Source organism: Giraffa tippelskirchi, chromosome 1 (assembly GCF_054371585.1).
Source record: "Giraffa tippelskirchi isolate mGirTip1 chromosome 1, T2T-mGirTip1v1.2.pri, whole genome shotgun sequence".
In the NCBI taxonomy this organism is placed as follows: Eukaryota; Metazoa; Chordata; class Mammalia; order Artiodactyla; family Giraffidae; genus Giraffa; species Giraffa tippelskirchi.
This window is the reverse complement of record NC_137275.1, coordinates 70,307,199-70,326,500: the sequence shown is the minus strand read 5'-3', so window position 1 is coordinate 70,326,500 and position 19,302 is coordinate 70,307,199. Positions and strand designations below refer to the sequence as shown.

The 19,302-nt window shown below is 38.1% G+C and overlaps 1 long non-coding RNA gene across 1 annotated transcript in view; it reads right to left on the bottom strand.

Annotated features, from left to right (window-relative positions):
* The window catches only part of LOC145529045 (uncharacterized), a 36,976-nt gene extending 22,137 nt beyond the window's left edge, over positions 1 to 14,839 (bottom strand). Inside the window, exon 1 of the long non-coding RNA XR_014070878.1 lies at positions 14,741 to 14,839. This is a non-coding gene — a long non-coding RNA (uncharacterized LOC145529045). The remainder of the gene's footprint in view (positions 1 to 14,740) is intronic.
* Between the last annotated feature and the right edge of the window lie 4,463 nt (positions 14,840 to 19,302).

Below are 19,302 nucleotides of genomic sequence, written 5' to 3'. Positions count from 1 at the left end.
AGTAAGGTAATGCTTAAAATCTTGCATGCTAGGCTTCAGCATTATGTGAACCAAGAACTTCCAGATGTACAAGCTGGGTTTAGAAAATGAAGAGCAGCCAGAGATCAAATTGCCAATATTCACTGGATCACAGAGAAAACTAGGGAATTCCAGAAAAGCATCTAACTCTGTTTCATCAACTACACCAAAGTGTTTGACTGTGCGGATCATAATAAATTGTGGAAAGTTCTTAAAGAGATGGGAATACCTGTCTACTGAGAAACTGGTATGTGGGTCAAGCAGTAACAGTTAGAACCCTGTATGGGACAGCTGATTGGTTCAGGATTGAAAAGGGGGTATAACAGGGTTGTCTGCTGTCACTCCATGTGTTTTAATCTATATACTGAGCACATCATGAGAAATACCAGACTTGGATGAGTTACAACCCGGACTCAAGATAGGTGGGAGAAACATCAACAACCTCAGATATGCAGATAGATGTGGTATCATCTATACCACTTTACTGGCACAAAGTGTAGAGGAACTAAAGAGCTTCTTGATGAGGGTGAAGGATGAGAGTGAAAGAGCTGGCTTAAAACTAAATATTCAAAAAAAACCCTAACATCATGGCATATGGCCCCATTACTTCATGGCAAATTGAAAGGGGAAAAGGTGGAAGTAGTGATTGATTTCCTCTTCTTGGGCTCTAAAATCACTGCAGATGCTGACTACAGCCATGAAATCAGAACACGTTTGCTTATTGGCAGGAAAGCTTTGACAAACCTAGACAGTGTGTTGAAAAGCAGAGATGTTACTGTACTGACCAAGGTCCATACAGTCAAGGCTATGATCTTCCCAGTGGTCATGTATGGTTGTGAGAGCTGGACCATAAAGAAGGCAGAGTGCTGAAGAATTGATGCCTTTGAATTGTGGTGCTGGAGAAGACTTCTGAGAGTCCCTTGGACAGCAAGGAGATCAAATCAGTCAATCTTAAGGGAATCAACCCTGAATACCTGTTGGAAGGACTGATACTGAAGCTGAAACTTCAGTATTTTGGTTATCAGAGGTGAACAGCTGACTCTTTGGAAAAGTCCCTGATGCTGGGAAAGACTGAAAGCAGAAGAAGAGAGCATCAGAAGATGAGATGGCTGGATGGCATCACCGGTGCAATGGACATAAACTTGGGCAAACTTTGGGAGATGGTGAGGGACAGGGAGGTCTGGCATGTTGAAGTCCATGGGGTCGCAAAGAGTCAGACACGACTGGGCAACTGAACAACAACAACAGACTCTAATTCTCTCTCGTTCTCTGAACTCCCTATACTCCTGGGTACCTGTTTCTGAAAGGCAGGGAACTGCATCATCATGCCTGCTGGTGGGCTCTCATTCAGTGGGGAGTAAGCATCACTCCTATAAGGAAACAAGTCAGTAACTGGCCACCTGGCATTCCCAAGCCTCTCTGCTTCCTGTACTCCATTTTCACGATCTCTTAATCTCACTGTCTAATGTCACATACTTCACCTTGGAGGCGTGAATTTTTCAAAGAATTTCAGTATATTTAATGATTGTTATTGCTGTTTAGTTGCTAAGTCATGTCTGACTCTTTGCAACCCCATGGACTGAAGCCTGCCAGGCTCCTCTGTCCATGGGATTTTCCAGGCAAGAATACTGGAGCGGGTTGACATTTCTTTCTCCAGGTGATATTCCTCACCCAGGGATTGAACCTGCATCTTCTGCATTGGCAGGCAGATTCTTTACCACTGAGCCATGAGGGAAGCCCATATTTAATGATTAAAGTAATATAAATACAGTAATAAAATTTTTCAGAGAACAATAGTTATTACTAATATACATGCTAGTCAAAGCTATTGCTTTTCCAGTAGTCATGTATGGATGTGAGAGTTGGACTATAAAGAAGACTGAGAGTGGAAAAATTGATGCTTTTGAATTGAGGTGCTGGAGAAGACTCTTGAGATTTTCTTGGATGGCAAGGAGGTCAAACCACTCAGTCCTAAAGGAAATAAACCCTGCATATTCATTGGAAGGACTAATGCTGAAGCTGAAGCTCAAATATTTTGGCCACTTGATGTGAAGAGCTGACTCAATGGAAAAGTCCCTAATGCTGGGAAAGATTGAAGGCAAAAGTTGAAGGGGGTGGCAGAGGATGAGATGGTTAGATAGCATCACCAACTCAATGAACATGAATGTGAGCAAACTCTGGGAGACAGTGAAAGACTGGAAGCCTGGGATGCTGTAGTCCATGAGGTCATAAAGAGTCAGACACGACTGAGAGACTGAACAACAACAATACACATGCTATTCTATCTTATTATCACTGTACCATTTCAATGTTTCTTCCCTGGCATGGAGAGCACTACACTTTTCATTTTAATAGAACACATGTTTTCTATTCAGAAGCTTCACGTAAATGTTTCCCTCTTAAGGCAGCCTATGTAACCTCAGTTTTAGTGTATTTTCCATAGTAAATATTTATCCTACTGTCTTTTCAATAGAGTAGAACAACACCTTTGTCATCCAGCCCAATTAAGACAAGACCCTTTTAACTCAAAACTATGCTTTCCTGGAAAAATGAGTAATCTCTAACATTCATTTTATCCCATGCAGATGCCAGATCTTAGCAAGCTTTTCTTGCATTTCAGGATAATTTCTGAGTTAACTCTGTGCTGGACTGGCCTCATGGGCATGCATTATGGCTCAAACTTAGATGATTCCTATACTTGGCTTAATGTTCTGCTCTTGCCATCATGAAATTCTTAATAATATTTCAATAAAGGAATTATATTTTTGTTTTACACCAGGCTATATCTCTATGCAAATATTGATACTTAATGCAAAGCAAAGACACAGGCCCAAATTTTACATTATGCTCATTATTCATAGAAAATAGATATAGTCTTGTCTGTGTTTAATTTAATATTGAGGCAGAAAAGATATAAAGAATGCAAAGGTTAAGTAGGTATCTTGATGAATTTTTATACACACACACACACACACACACAACTACCACTTATTTCAAACTAATGAAGATTTTCAACCCATTGTATGACTACCTCATACTATTTCCTAGTTAATATCTGCCCATATCAAAGGTAATCACTATTCTGACGTATAACCAAAGATTAGTTTTGCTTGCTTTTGAACATCATATTAATGGAATCACACATAAAGTAGTTTAATGTGCTTGGGATTTATTGTTTGTCCTTTGTCTTTTTCAATCTCACAACCTTTTGAGTTAATACATAACTCTCCATTTTTACATATATTTTCTCATATTGTGATTTAGAGAATTTACAAACAGACCAAGGTCTCAGAGTTAGTAAATGGCATTGAATCTAGTTCTGATACTAGTTTAGTTTCTGTTGATATGCAACCTATCTGTGTTTGTTGAACTTACATACTAAAGAGCAGTCATGGAACAGAAGTCATAAAAGGTTCAATAGAACATTGATCCAAACGTCTGGCATATACTAATTGTTTAATAAATATTCCATAAATATATATTGAACTGTGAGTATTCTATCAGTTAGAAACAAAAAACCTACCTAGCAACCTATATTTTTCTAAACATTTTTATTAAAGTTATTTATTATTTATTGTTCCAAGAAAAGCTTTGGATTCAGTTAGAATCATCATCCCAGGAGCACAAATATGCTTGAGTTTCACTAGTAAGTAAAGAAAACATAGTTATAAATATATTGCTTCAAATATTAGTGAGAAAACACAATTTCAACAACTTCATTTAAAAAGTCAAGATACTTTTGTAAGACATTTTTAAAAGAAGCATTAAAAATGATATATGGAAACCATTTCGATTTCGCCAAGAGCAAGTCACCCTTGGAAATCCGCCGCCATAAGCTCTCTTACGGTATGTACCTGTACGTCCTTCACCATCAGTTAGTCCTCGGGAAAACACCCTTACACCCCACCGCCCTTGCTCAGGCGACGTGGCCGCTTAGCAGAGTGCCCGGTGGTAAGAACCTGAGAAACAAGACCCGGTCCACTGCCTGCGGCAGACGAGAACAGCAGGACCCCGGCCAGCTTCTGCCTTAAAGGAAATCTTTATTAATCGTGTATGGTTCACAGATGTTCTTTTTTAAAAAAAAAACACAACTTTCTAGAGAAGCACAGTCCTCATGAGTGGCTTCAGCTTTGCATTATGAGTCTTGTTTTAAAAAGAAAATCAAGTGGTACAATTTGTTTACACTATGATACTTTCTAAATAAACTCTTTAAAAAATAAATAAATAAATAAATAAATAAATAAATAAAAATGATATATGGAACTCTACAGAGACCTCTCTCTCCTATATATGTATACATACATATGCATACATAAATATATGTATGTGTGTGTGTGTGTGTGTGTGTGCGCTCATATGTATATGGCTACCCACTCTAGTACTCTTGCTGGAGAATTACATGGACAGAGGAGCCTGGCAGGCTACAGTCCATGGGATCACAAAGAGTCCATAAGGTCGCAAAGAGTCAGACATGACTAAAGCAATTTAGCACGAATACTTGCATGCTTCCCCGGTCACTCACAGGTTAAGAATCTGCCTGCAGTGCAGGAAACCCAGGTTCGATCCCTGGGTCGGGAAGATTCCCTGGAGAAACAAATAGCAACCCATTCCAGTATTCTTGCCTGGAGGATTCCATGAACAGACGAGCCTGGCAGGCTACAGTCCATGGGGCTGCAAAGAGTCAGATAGAACTGAGTGATTAACACATATCATCATCTAAATAGTACTTTATTTTACTTTTCATACACACACACACACACACACACATATATATGTGTGTATATATATATATACTTTTTTCTTTTCTCCAGAAAATCTAAGTAAGCATGTGAAAATCACTCGGTTGTGTTGTGTCTGACTGTTTGTGACCCCGTGGATGGTAGACCCCTAGGCTCCTCTGTCCATGGGATTTCTCTGGCAAGAATACTGGAGTGGGTTGCCATTTCCTTCTCCGGGGGATCTTTCTGACCGAGGGATCAAACCCGCATCTCCTGCATTGGAGAAAGATTCTTTACCATCTGAGCCACCAGGAAAGTAGGCAAGTAAGCATATTAAGGTCAAATTACTGCGTAAAGGAGACATTTAGCATTTCAAGAGTAAAATTTTCCAATAATATTGTTCTTACTTTTCAAAGTAATTTCAGGTTGGCAAGTTTCTTCACCACCCCCCAGAGTCCTCCCTCATGTGATTAACAGAAGGAAATAATCCCTGAAGGCTTTAACCTGAACAGCCACTGCTATTATCAACACTCCTTTCTGTCCACAACTGATGAGAACATAGAGCTCAAACTTAATCAGAAAAAATTCCCCAAATTACTAATTATTAGAGAAATACTAATTAAAACGACAGTGAGGTATCAATTCACTCCCGTCAGAATGGCCACCAACTAAAAGTGTAAGTAATAAATGTTATAGAGGGTATGGGGAAAAGGGAACACTCTTGAACTGGAAAGAGGGTTACTGGAAATGTAAACTAATATGTAAAATAAATAAATTGATATAGCTACTATGGAGAACAGTATGGAGGTTCCTTAAAAAAACTAAAAATATAGCTAACATATGATCCAGCAACCCCACTCCTGGGCATATATCCAAAGGAAACTATCATTTGAAAGGTTGCATGCACCCCAATCTTCATTGCAGCACTATTTACAATAGCCAGGACATGGAAACAACCTAAATGCTCATTGACAGATAAAGAAGAGGTCATACATATATACAATGAAATATGACTCACCCATAAAAATAATGAAATAATGCCATTCGTAGAAACATGGAGGAAACTAGGGATTATCTTACTAAGGTAAATTAGACAAAGACAAATATCATATGATATCACACATATGTGGTATCTGAAGAAGAAAAACTAAAGATGATCTTATTTACAAAACAAACATTGACCCACAGACATAGAAAACAAACTTATGGTTACCAAATGGAAAGAGGTGAGGAGGGATAAATTAGGAGGATGGGATTAACATATATACACTACTATACATAAAATAAATAACCAAGGACCTACTGTATAGCATGGGGAACTATATTCAATATTTTATAATAATTCATAAGGGAAAATGAAAATAATCTGAAAAGTACATATATACATATGCATACATATATAGTACATAAAAGTACATATATACATATATATTGAATATATACATGGGCTTCCCAAGTGGCTCTAGTTGTAAAGAACCCACTGGCCAATGCAGGAGACATAAGAGATGCAGGTTGACTTGGATACCTGACTTGGAAAGATCCCCTGGAGAAGGAAATGGGAGCCCACTCCAGTATTCTTGCCTGGAGAATCCCATGGACAGAGGAGCCTGGTGGGCTATAGTCCATGGGGTCACAAAGAGTCAGACACGACTGAAGCAACTTAGCATGTGTGTAATCCTATATATATATATATATATGAATTGAATATTCATATATATATGAATTGAATCACTTTGCTATGCACTCGTAACTATCATGACATTGTGAATCAACTATACATCAAAAAAAAAAAAGAATACAGGCAAGTGGAATTGCAGAGTAATATTTGGGGATATATGAAGGCTTATTTATTCAGGGTAACCATATTGAGGGCTTTCTCACTGTTCCAGATATGATGTTTAGCACTTTATAAACATTTAAAAAAATTAATCTTCACAACACATCTATGTGCCCACTTTACAAAAGAGAAAACTGAGTCAAAAAGCGGTTAAGCAACTTGTCCAAGATCACTAGTGAGAGAGGGCTCATACACAATATGTTAGATCTTTCTCGTTCCAAATCTGGGTTTTTCCCCATACTCTTCTCCTATAAAATTCTGTTACATAATATCATTTTACTAGAGAATGCACTTTGAGGATTTATTGGAGATTGCAGATGCTGATGCAACAGTATCCAATATGAGGTTGCACAATCCTTGGTGCAACCCTCCTTTTTAGCAATTATCTGTTATTGACCAAGTGCTTTTAAACTGAGGCACTAATGTAGTATAAAGCTAACTCAAATTTTTTAATTATTGTGGAACAGAGGTTGACAGGCTTTGAAAACCTTCATGTTAAAAGCACAAGTAAGGGATAATGAAAGAGAAAAATATGAAAATACGAACTAAAACATGATTAAAATTCAGGAAAGATTCAAAAGTGGCATCTATAGGACTCCTAAGTGCTCACAAATTTTCATTAATTATACAGCTGCCCAATGTTGTGAATTGTGAGCATCTACTGCTCATTTATTATAGTCTTTTTAAAAAGAGAAAACTGCTTTTTAGTTGCATTAAGAAATTAAGCAAATTAGTTTCTCAAAACAGAAATATCTACTCTGTTAGACATTCAGTGGACATCACCTTCCAATTAATCTTGACCTTTCCGAGGTCAATAGTCCCCACTTCATCCTAGGTTCATTTCTATATTGTAACTTCTATTAATACTTCCTCATTATCCTGAACATTGGTAAAATAACTACCTTTATAAAATGCCTACTGTGGGGGTGAAGTATCTCAGTGCATGTTGTTGCTATTGTGGTTAAGTCGCTCAGTTGTGTCTGACTCTTTGCAACCCCAAGGACTGTGGCACACCAGGCTCCTCGGTCCTCCACTATCTCCTGAAGTTTTCACAGATTCACATCCATTGAGTCATTGATGCCATCTAACCATCTCATCCTCCACCGCCCTCTTATTTTGCCTTCAATCTTTCCCAGCATCAGGATATTTTCCAATGAGTTGGCTCTTCGCATCAGATGGCCAAAGTATTGGAGCTTCAGTTTCAGCATCAGTCCTTCCAATGAATAGATATAGTTAGTTTCCTTTAGGATTGACCAGTTTGACCTCCTTGCTGTCCAAGGGACTCTCGAGAGTCTTCTCCAGCACCACAATTTGATAGCATCAATTCTTTGGTACTCAGTCATCCATACACAACTATTGTAAAAACCATAGCTTTAACTATACAGATCTTTGTCAGCAATGTGATGTCTCTGCTTTTTAATATGTCATCTAGATTTGTCATAGCTTTCCTTCTAAGGAGAAGGCATCTTTTTATTTCATGGCTGTTGTCACTTGTGCACAGTAAATTTGGAGCCCAAGAAAAGAAAATCAAACTGCTTGCACTTTACCCCTTCTATTTGCCATGAAGTGGTAGGACCAAATGCCATGATCTGAGTTTTTTTTCAATGTTGAGTTTCAAGCTAGCTTTTTCATTCTCCTCTTTCACTCTCATCAAGAGGCTCTTTGGTTCCTTTTCGCTTTCTGCCATTAGAGTGATATCTGTGTATCTGAGGTTGTTGATATTTTCCCAGTCAATCCTGATTCCAGCTTGTGATTCATCCAGTCTGGTATTTTGCATGATATTCTCTGCATAGAAGTTAAATAAGCAGGCTGACAATACACAGCCTTGTACTTCTTTCCCAATTTTTGAACCACTCAGATGTTCTATGTCTGGTTCTAACTATTGCTTCTTGACCTGCATATAGGTCTCTCAGGAGACAGGTAAGGAGGTCTGGTCCTCCCATCTCTTTAAGAATTTTCCAGTTTGTTGTGATCCACACATTCAAAAGCTTTACCATAATCAAGGAAGCAGAAATAGATGTTTTTCTGGAATTTCCCTTGCCTTCTCTATGATCCAACAATCATTGGCATTTGATCTCTGGTTTCTCTGACTCTTAGGAATTCAGCTTGTACATCTGGAAGTTCTTGGTTCACATATTGTTGAAACCTAGTTTGAAGGATTTTGAGCATTACCTTGCTAGCATGTGAAATGAACACAACTGTAGGGTACTTTGAACATTGTTTGGCATTGCCCTTTTTTGTGATTGAAATGAAAGCTAACCTTTTCCAGTCCTGTGGCCACTGCTGAGTTTTCCAAATTTGCTGACATATCGAATGTAGCACTTTAACAGCATCATCTTTTAAGGTTTTAAATAGCTCAGCTGGAATTCCATCACCTCCACTAGCTTTGTTTGTGGAGAAGGCAATGGCAACCCACCCCAGTACTCTTGCCTGGAAAATCCCATGGATAGAGGAACCTGGTAGGCTACAGTCCATGGGGTGGCTAAGAGTCGGACACGACTGAGCGACTTCACTTTCACTTTTCACTTTCATGAATTGAAGAAGGAAATGGCAACCCATTCCAGTGTTCTTGCCTGGAGAATCCCAGGGACGGGGGAGCCTGGTGGGCTGCCGTCTATGGGGTCGCACAGATGCAATGGAAGCAACTTAGCAGCAGCAGCAGCAGCAGCTTTGTTTGTAGTAATGCTTCTAAAGCCCACATGACTTCATACTCCGGAATGTCTGGCTCTAGGTGAATGACCACACCATGATGGTTATCCAATTCATTAAGACCTTTCTTTTATAGTTATTCTGTGTATTCTTGACACCTCTTCTTAATCTTCCCTGCTTCTGTTAGGCCCTTACCATTTCTGTTCTTTATTGTGCCCAGCCTTGCATGAAATGTTCCTTGATATCTCCAATTTTCCTGAAGAGTCTCTAGTCTTTCCCACTCTATTGTTTTCCTCTGTTTCTTTGCATGGTTCACCTAAGAACGCTTTCTTATCTCTCCTTGCTATTTTCTGAAACTCTGCATTCAATTGGGTGTATCACTCCCTTTCTCCCTTGCCTTTTGTGCATGCTACTCACATCTATACCTTTGCACTATAATTCTGCAAGGCAGGTAAGAATTTAAGTCTTATTTTAGAGGCATGATTTTAGAGAGGTTCAGTTATTTGTACAAGTTCGCAAATCTAAGAAGTGTCAGGTCGAGGTCTGGTGCTAGATATGTCTCATTCAACCGCTGCTCTTCCCACCTGTTTACATTGCTTCTTCTATCATATTTATTCATACTCCAGGATTTTAATAGATTTCTATGCATTTGCTGATAAATATAGTGAGCCAGGTAAGCGCCCTGCTTGCTACTTCACTAAATAGAAAACAAAAGGGCAACAACTCAAGAAGCTGCTGGGCCCTCTCTTTACGTTTGTGAACCATGACAAGAAGGTACACTGAAGCTCTCGGAGGATGACCTATACTCTGTTCTCACTGTTCTCAGTTCTGCACAATAAGGGGCTTTGTGTGCATAGGTAGGGACACTCCAGGTAGTAATGGGCAAGCTCACTCCATATCTTCCACAAACAACACTTGGCTATTCTTCCAGACTAGAATTACACATACTTGTGTGCAGTCGACTATTCAGAAGTTAGACTTGGGAAAGTGGTTACTGCAGGCCCTGAAAGCTGACTTGGGCCACTGGGGTAAGAGATTCTGGGACCCTGGGTACTTAGAATGTGGAATAAAAGGGTAGAGCATGGAGGACAAGTGGTCAGGTCCCCTTAGCCCTATGGGTAGGGGTGTGGCTGGAATAGATTCATAATAAACCTCTCAAAATCCTATTACCCATGAGTCTTCAGAAAGTGGGTTTTGACTGGATTGCTGGCAGGAAAGAGGAGCATTGCAATAAGTGGGATCATTTCAGGAATTGAAGAAAGAGCTATAATCATCATTTTTATTTTTCTCTTTGGAGTTGCTAATTATTCACCATCTACAAGACAACTTTAGCTTACTCTACTGTGATTCCAACTGAGAACAGCCAAGTTGCAATGCCTCATTAAGAATATTGTGATTTCTTTCTGCCTGGGTAGACACACTTCTCCAGCTTGCTGAACCTGAGTACCAGCCCGAGAGCTCCTGACTGTGAAAGGCAGACTACTGCCCTGTTCACACCCCTGCTGGCTCTCACTCTGTGGGGAGCAGGCCCTACTTCTACAGGGAAGAAAGGTAAGTAATCATGCCTCCTTCTAAGAACCTTATGTCAGATATTCTATCCATGAATCAACCTCGTATGTCTTCCTTCTGAATTTCCTAAAGAATTTTTCTGTGTTTTAATAATGCAAGTGAGATGAAGATAGTAGGAGATGAAAAATGGTGTACTGATGTAAATTTTCTAAGATAGATCTCAGTTTTCTCTTTTTGGTAGGAAAATTTATCCAAAGTTCAATTTCCTGCAATATCTGGTTCTCTTTGTCCTATTCTTCACCCCAAATGCCCCCTAGATAGAGGGAGATGTTATTTTTCTCATGAATTAAGTGCAGGGGAAACTTGCTTTGTGCTCATCCTTGAGTTAGTTCCCTTTGCAGAGCTCAGTTATTCTAATTCTCAGAATGGTCCAGTTGCTGTTTGATAAGGGGAGACCATAGGAAATCCTTTTGACTCTGACTATCACCACTCACTTGGTTGGGATACATTTCATTCTTCCCATTTTTTAAGGTGTCTCCATTTTCATGTACCTTTTCTTAGTCGGCCCACTGGAAGGAAAAAAAGAAGTGGATTGAATCTGAAGCCCTGGATTCTCTTTCAACTTTATCATTCTCCTGATGCAGGATGTCCCTGGGCTTCTTTGAGCCTTTGTTTCTCTCTCATGACAACATGATGCTTATTCTTACAATAAATATTTAATGATCAAAAAACTCTGTCTTTTGTAACTTACAGGAGCTTTGTAGGTAATTCTCTTGTCTGTCTGGTGGTTAGGACTTGGTGCTTTCATTGTTGTGGCCTGGGTTCAATTTCTGGATCTCTGGTCAGGGAACTAAAATCCTACAAGCCATGCAGCACAGCCCAAAAGAGAGCTTTGTAAATTGTAAAGGGCTTGCAGAATGGGGCAGTGGAAGTAATGTGAGATTAATTAAGTCAAGCAGACCCAGCCTTAAGACAGGCTGTGCTGATGATTGGTTTTGGATTCCCAATATGTAAAATGACTAGACAATTTTTACTTTCTTTAGAGGTCCATTAAATTAAAATGTCAAGTATTTAAAAACAATCTAAGTTCAACTCCGAGCCAGGAAATGAAAACTGATCTCTTTAGATTTTAAAATTTAAGACATAATAATTTATATGTAAATAGAAGGAAAAATTGAAGGGAGGGGATGTTTTATTTAAAATAAGCTACATTCTCAGGAAGGAAATGTAGCTTATCATTTAGGAGATCGCTAATCATTTAATTCATTTGCTCAATAAATCCTTACCAAGCATCTGCTAGGAGCATAGATATACTCCACATGGATTTGGGAGATACAAATATGAGTAAGTTAGTGATTCTTTACCTATTACTGACTTACCATTCAGTAATGGAGACAGGCTCAAGAACAACCACAGTAGTGGGATTTTTAGTAGTATTACCTATTTTAAAAGTGATCTATTTAATGTGACATCTATTCTTAAAAGTTCCACTGGAATGTAAGAGAAAAAGGAATATATTTAATTCAAGAAAGACTTCATTGTGGATTGTTGGAAGTTTCAATGAGAAGCTAATGACCATCTGTCAAGGATGCAAAAGAGATATTACTGTGTTGGGGAACTACTAAATTGGACTTCATTTTTTCACAATTTTCTGAGTCTAATTTGACATATCTTGTATGTCTTAGCAGATGTCCATGTGATTCTTTTCTGAGGACATGTTCTAAGTTTGAGCATGAATGACTCTGTGCTACATGTATATAGAGTATTTTATCAATGTCTTTCTATCTTTTTGCTCTTTTACACACATTAATACAGAAAGTCCTGAGGTGGACCCAGAGAACAACATAGAGTGTTTACTTCAGGGAGTTTCTGGTCTGGTTGATGAAGTAAATACCAAGATATGACTTATCCAACTGCCAGATGCTTTGCTTGCATCATCCCATTTAACTTTCACAATTTTGTAAAGCAGTCCCATGTTTAGACCCATTTCTCAGATAAGGAGCCCAAGGCTTAAGAGGCTAAGTAACTCCTATTAGGAGTGTAGCAAGTAAGTGGTACCTCTGGGAGGCAGGACTACAGTTAACAAATACTTAAACAACACTTAACATGTGTTTCACAAATAGTAACTCCTTTGTTCCATCTTCCTAACTACTATATGAATAGATACTAGTATCACTCCCCCTTTACCGAAGGAAAGATACAGAGGCCCAGTGCCTTGTCTGAAGGCATACTTTTAGTAAACTGTACATAGCTGTGTTTCAAGCCAGGCAGTCTGCTTCCCAGATGATGACCAGTCCATGAGCTGCTTCTCAAGTCCAGCTAGATCTGACATCAGAGTCCTTACAGTTACCACTGCACTGAATGGCCTCTTCCTCATTTTGCTCTCTTCTGAGGACCAATAGCTGTAATACAATTTCCCTGACACCAAGAGCTGATAATTCAACTGTTTATATATATACTTTGCCCTTTTGTGCTCACCCAAATTTCTTAAAGCACCAATACACCCTTCTTTCCACTGTCCACATACACTTTGCCATTCTTTTCCTGTGTCTTTAATTAAATGTTAACATTCATTTGCCCTTTTCCATTGTATTAAAGATAACCTTTGCTTCCTGTGGCATCTAGATAAGCTTCACTCAGGAACAGGAACCAAAGAGGTCATTGTGATAAAAAGTAAAGAATGGGAGCTCTGATCCGCTCCACTGACATATTTTAAAACAGCAGTTTGAATGTTTGTTTTGCACTTACTTCTTTTACATAATGTTAAAATAATAAATTATTTCTGAATACTGTGATAATGAAAAGATTTGAGTTCAAATTAGTGAGACTAAGTAGCTGTGACCCTTCCTAAGAGTCAAACCGAGTGTGTTTGTTTCTTCTTAAAATATTTTTGAGTACATTATAGAGAGGGGTCCTGGCTGGGATTTAGATACTCACAGTTCATTGATTTGGGGGAATGGCATAAGGAGATTGTATGACTGTTTTCCTGAAAAATTCATCTACTGGGAATGGAATGGTTTCTTGCCAAACTGGGAGGATACTGGACTGAGAACCAGGCCTTGATTCAAGTCTCATTTTTGCACTGATGCATTACGTGACCTTGAGCAAGTCTCTTATGCTCTCAGAAGCTCGGTTGCTTTATTGTTTTAAGGGTTGCCATGCATTAACATGGCATTACTGTTCTGATAGGAATGAAGGATGATGTTGTGACAGGTACTTTATATAAATTATCTGATTTACTCTTGAAAACAAATTTCTGAAGTCTATGTTTTTATTTACATTTTAGAGAAGAGAAACCTGATCCTTAGAGAGGCTAAGTAACATGCTGAAACTCATGACACAGTAAGTCAGACTGGGGGCAATCCATTTGGGAAAGCTGTATCCTTAACCATTCTGGATTCCTTCCACCGCTGTTCAGCTCTGCACTTTAATACTGTACTCATTGTTCCTTTCCACCTCGTTCATTTTGTGCTGCTACATTTCCCATTTATCTCCTAAACATGTCAAGCGGGCATGGTTTTTGGCAGCCCATTGCAACCTGAGTGACTCTTTCTCAGACAACACTTGCTTTCCCAAACTCTGGAAATTAGACATATTCCTGGTTAGCCACATTGTGTGGCTGTGTCTATAAGCATCTCTTGAATTTTTGTAGAAAGTAGGGAATTCTCTATGTTTTCATACTGTGGAACTCAGTGAAATGTCATGATTTTATTTTTAGGGGTTATGATGTATTGGAATAAGTGTATTTAAAAATAAAAGAGATGCAAAGAGAAAACAAGAGTTAAAAATAAGCCAGGGGAGGGAGAGATGGTAGAAAGAAGATAACCGTTAGAAATGCTTCTTATAACAAGTAATTATATAGCTTGAGGATCTAGAAGAACAAAATACTTCAAAATGCTAACACTATTCATGGATGGTGGGATTGCAGAATTTCTCATTTCTTTTGAAACTTTGTTAGTTTTTTCCAAATAAATATTCATTATCAGTATACTAAAAAATTAATACATACACAGAGCAAACTCTGGGAAATTGTGAAGGTCAGGGAAGCCTAGCATGCTCCAGTCCATGGTGTCCCAAAGAGTCAGACATGACTTAGCGACTGAACAACAGCAACAATATATAGAGCTGAAAGGGAAGTGAAAGTGAGTCACTCAGTTCTGTTCCAACTCTTTGTGACCCCATGGACTATACAGTCCATGGAATTCTCCAGACCAGAATACTGGAGTGGGTAGCCTTTCCCTTCTCCAGGGGATCTTCCCAACCCAAGAATCGAAACCAGGTCTCCTGCATTGCAGGTGGATTCTTTACCAGCTGAGCCACCAGGGAAGCCCAAGAACACTAAAGTGGGTAGCCTATCCCTTTTCCAGGGGATCTTCCTGACCCAGGAATTGAACCAGGATCTCCTGCATTGCAGGCAGATTCTTTACCAACTGAGCTATCAGGGAAGATACATATAGACCTATAGCAAGCAAATCACAAATCATCAAGTAATCTTAGGCTAGCTAACATCCTAGATAGTAATTTGTGTGCGAGTGTGCTGAGTCACTTCAGTTGCGTCCGACTCTTTGCAACCCTATGGACTATAGCCCACCAGGCTACACTGTCTATGGGATTCTCCAGACAAGAATACTGGAGTGGGTTGCCATTCCCTCCTGCAGGGCATCTTCCGGACTCAGGGATGAAACCTGCATATCTTATGTCTCCTGCATTGGCAGGCAGGTTCTTTACCACTAGCACCACCTGGGAAGCCGGTAGATAACAATTTACTTTGGGGCAAATTTCTAAACTAGGCTAACTTCCCAGGCAGTGATGGCATCAAAAAAATATATGTCCCTTTGTTAATATCTCTGATATTGTTCATTATTTTTGGCCTCATTTCACATTAAATCATCACTGTGACGTTTCCTAAAGTAATGTAACTCCTAAGTAACTATATGACAGGAAGTGTTCAGAGGAAGAGACTATTTCAATGTTAATTATTTCCATTTTTAAAAACTGTATTTACTTCCTATCAATTAAAATAGATCATTTAAAAACATGCAATTCATAAATGCATCCTCCTTTATTATTCCTATTTTGTCCTCCATTCTGGATGCCTAGACTTTCCACATTTCTGATTTATTACAGCTTCTCAGTTTTCCTTCTTTCTTCTTATGATTTTTAGTCATAGACTTAATGCTACCAGACTAGTCCCTCAGTTTTGATAACATACAGCAATTTCCCTGTTACCTATAGGGTCTTTCCAAGATAGTTACAAAATAATCTCTTCTCCTATCTGGTTCTTTTACTTTCACATCAAACCACATTTCCTTGGAGCCTTCCCCAGACTTTCGGCCCCATGTTCATGCCTTGCTCAGTCTCTGGTCTTGTGCTTTGATTCTTATCTTTTTCTGGTCCTTGACAGTCTCCTTCTACTCTTCTGCTTATCTTCTTTCTAGTGGGATCTCTTTCTAATACCTTCTCCAATTACCATGCATATTGAACTCACTATTTTTAATTATCTTTTAATAATGCAAATCCTTAGCACCTATTTTGTCACTTAGAAGACTTTTAAAATTATTCTGTAGGATATATATATATATATAGTTCCTCAATAGGAGTATAAGATTTTGAAAGGAAGAAATCTCTGTATTTCCTTTATATCACTATCAGTATTTTGTACAGTGTTGAGAATATAGCAGATACTTGACAAAATTTCTCTAAATTATATTTAGGTTCATGATAACTAATTGAATTGAAACTTCCACCAAATAAATGCAATCTCATCATTTGTAAATCAAATTTTAAGCACAAGACTTTTCTAATTAAACAAACTTTAATAATTAATGTTTCATCTATTTTATGTTTTTATCTCTAAATGGAGCACTGCTCATGCTCAAGTGCTTAACTAGTTGAAAGGAGCTCTTCCTCTGACAACTTCCTGTCAAGTGGTTATTTAAAACTCTGAGGTGTGTTGCTTTAGGAGACTGACACATTGGTGATTTAATATGGAGTGAAGCCTAAATAATGGATGACAAGGGAGCTATTAATAAAGGAACCTATATTGTGGTGCCCTCCAAGACTCAGTGAATAATGGGAGAGTTATCTTAAGTAGACTAACTGCCTGCTAGAGATTGTGGACTCATAAAGAATCATTGCCCTTTTTTTCTTTTAGTGCTCTAACTATTTCTGGGAAGTTTTGTACTTAGCTGCTATTCTTATTAAGCTGCTGAATCCAATATGGAAGGCGGGGTCGTGCTTTTGTAATTTAGTATTCTGATCTGCATCCTCTCTTTCTGAGGTTTTTTACCATCAATATAATCTCGAGAATTAACATGCAGATTAAAAATAAGCTCTGAATGCTATCAAAAGCTAAAAGTCTATTATTTGCAGAAATCCAGGCATAAAAATGAAGACACTCTATATAATGACTAGTTATATTCCCATTAGCATTATCCTTTAAAGTAAAATTATTTTAAAATGGCATTTGCAGAAAATGGCTAGAGGTAGGCTTTATCTAATAACTTAGGTTATAAAAACAAAAAAAAATCAATTTTATCATTATTGCCCAATATTGCATCTTATGTGCAAAACTTTGTATTACTATAAAAAGTTTCTTGCAGTATTCCTTCCAAGTATCTGCCATAAAAGCTACAATTTTCAATCTTTCCATCTTAAGCTAATAGAAAAAAAATACCATTTTCTTCGATCCTTTATTCAATGTAGAATTAAACTGAATTTCAAGCATTATTCAAAGACTTAAAGAGATCTCAATGAAAGTTAGGTACAGCAAAATAAAATGCACAAGATTTAAACTTTACCGATGGAAAATTAACAAAATTGAAACAAAATGAATCCTACTTACATATTTTTAAGAACCTTAAAAATTCAGTAGATGTTATGCTTGAAAAGTGAGGATTTATAAGCAATATTAAGCAATTGTGGAGTTTAGCTCTAGATTTAGAATCAGAGAAATTGGATTTGAATTCCAGCTACCCAATCTATTGCTATGTGACCTTGGGTTGGTCATGTGATACCTGAGTTTTCTGACTTTTATATAAAATAGGGATAATAATGGGCTTCCCTAGTGGCTCAGCAATAAACAATCTGCCTGCTATGCAGCTAGACCCAGGTTCGATCCCTGGGTGGGGAAGATTCCCTGGAGGAGGGAATGGCTACCCATTCCAGTATTCTTGTATGGATAATAACATGAACAGAGGAGCCTGGTGGGTTACAGTTTATGGGGTCACAGAGTTAGATCCAACTGAGCAACTAACACACACACATACACACACACAGATAATAATGTCATTCCTACTTATTTCACCAGTGGTCTTTCAGAATAGGAATGTGAAAATACTTCATGATTATGAAATACTCCTGAAATATAAGTTATTATACCCTCATATTTTCTGCTATGCAAAGTATGCATGTTTTAATCCTTCATGTGTATGGAATAATTGTACTCTGTGACTTATCAGAGAAAAAAGCTGTTTAAAGAGAAACTATAGTAACTTAAATTGGATACAATGTGCTAGACATTTATACAGACACTGATTTAATCTTCAAAATAAGCCTCTAATGTATGTTTGTTTTAAATCCAGTTTACAGATGAGGAAACATAGCTCAGATGGGTTAAATACTTGTCTAGGTCAGAGCATAAGTAGTAGAGTTAGCCTGACCCTAGATTCTCTCCAAATACTATCCTCTTCTCCTCCACTGGGCATTGAAGATCTCTTCCACTGAGGACTGATAAAAGTGAGAGTCCACTTCTGGTTGGCATCTACCCCCATGATAAAGATTTGGATGTTTCCTGCCTATCAGTGTAGACAAAGGATAGAGGATGCTGACTCGTTAGACAACCCAGGCAGTATACCCATTCCATAAGTTTTCCCAACACAATGTATTGCTATTTTACCATGTATTCAATCTTTTCTGTGGTTACTCTGCCTCCTTCCTTCCATCTTCTCAGACAAGGGAGCAAATGAGGAGATGAAAAACAAACTATAAAGGCTGAGTTTGAAAGAAACTACACCACAGAAACAGGATCAAGTCATATTCTTCAAGTTCCTATTATGTCTTTGCTTCTAGGTTATCTGTTAATAAGACTTCCTTGCTGCTGCTGCTGCTAAGACTTCCTTAGGTATATATTATTATCACCATTTCTTTAACAGAATGAATTTGCATGCAGTAAGGTTAGGTAACTTGTCTTAGAAGCTAGTTTGGTTCCAAAGTGTCTGTTTCCACAGTTCCCCATTTTCCTTTTACAATAGAAAAAAATAGAGAGTGTGGTGTAACTTAAGCTCTTCACTGTCATTGGGACTGTACACTGGTTCATGGTGAAAAGATTTATTCTTTTTATGTGTAAAGCAAAGATACATGTATAGTATATAAACAAATATACAACATATCTGGAGTATTAAAATTTCATCAATGGTGATTAGGAAATAAAAAAGGCTACTTAGGAGGACAATATTATATTTACACTGGCTTTGGTTCTTGTCACAGTCAGAACCAGGTCAAAATCATTTCTCAGTTGCTTCAACCATGGATCTGAATGTATCATTATATATTATTCTAGAATACATGGAA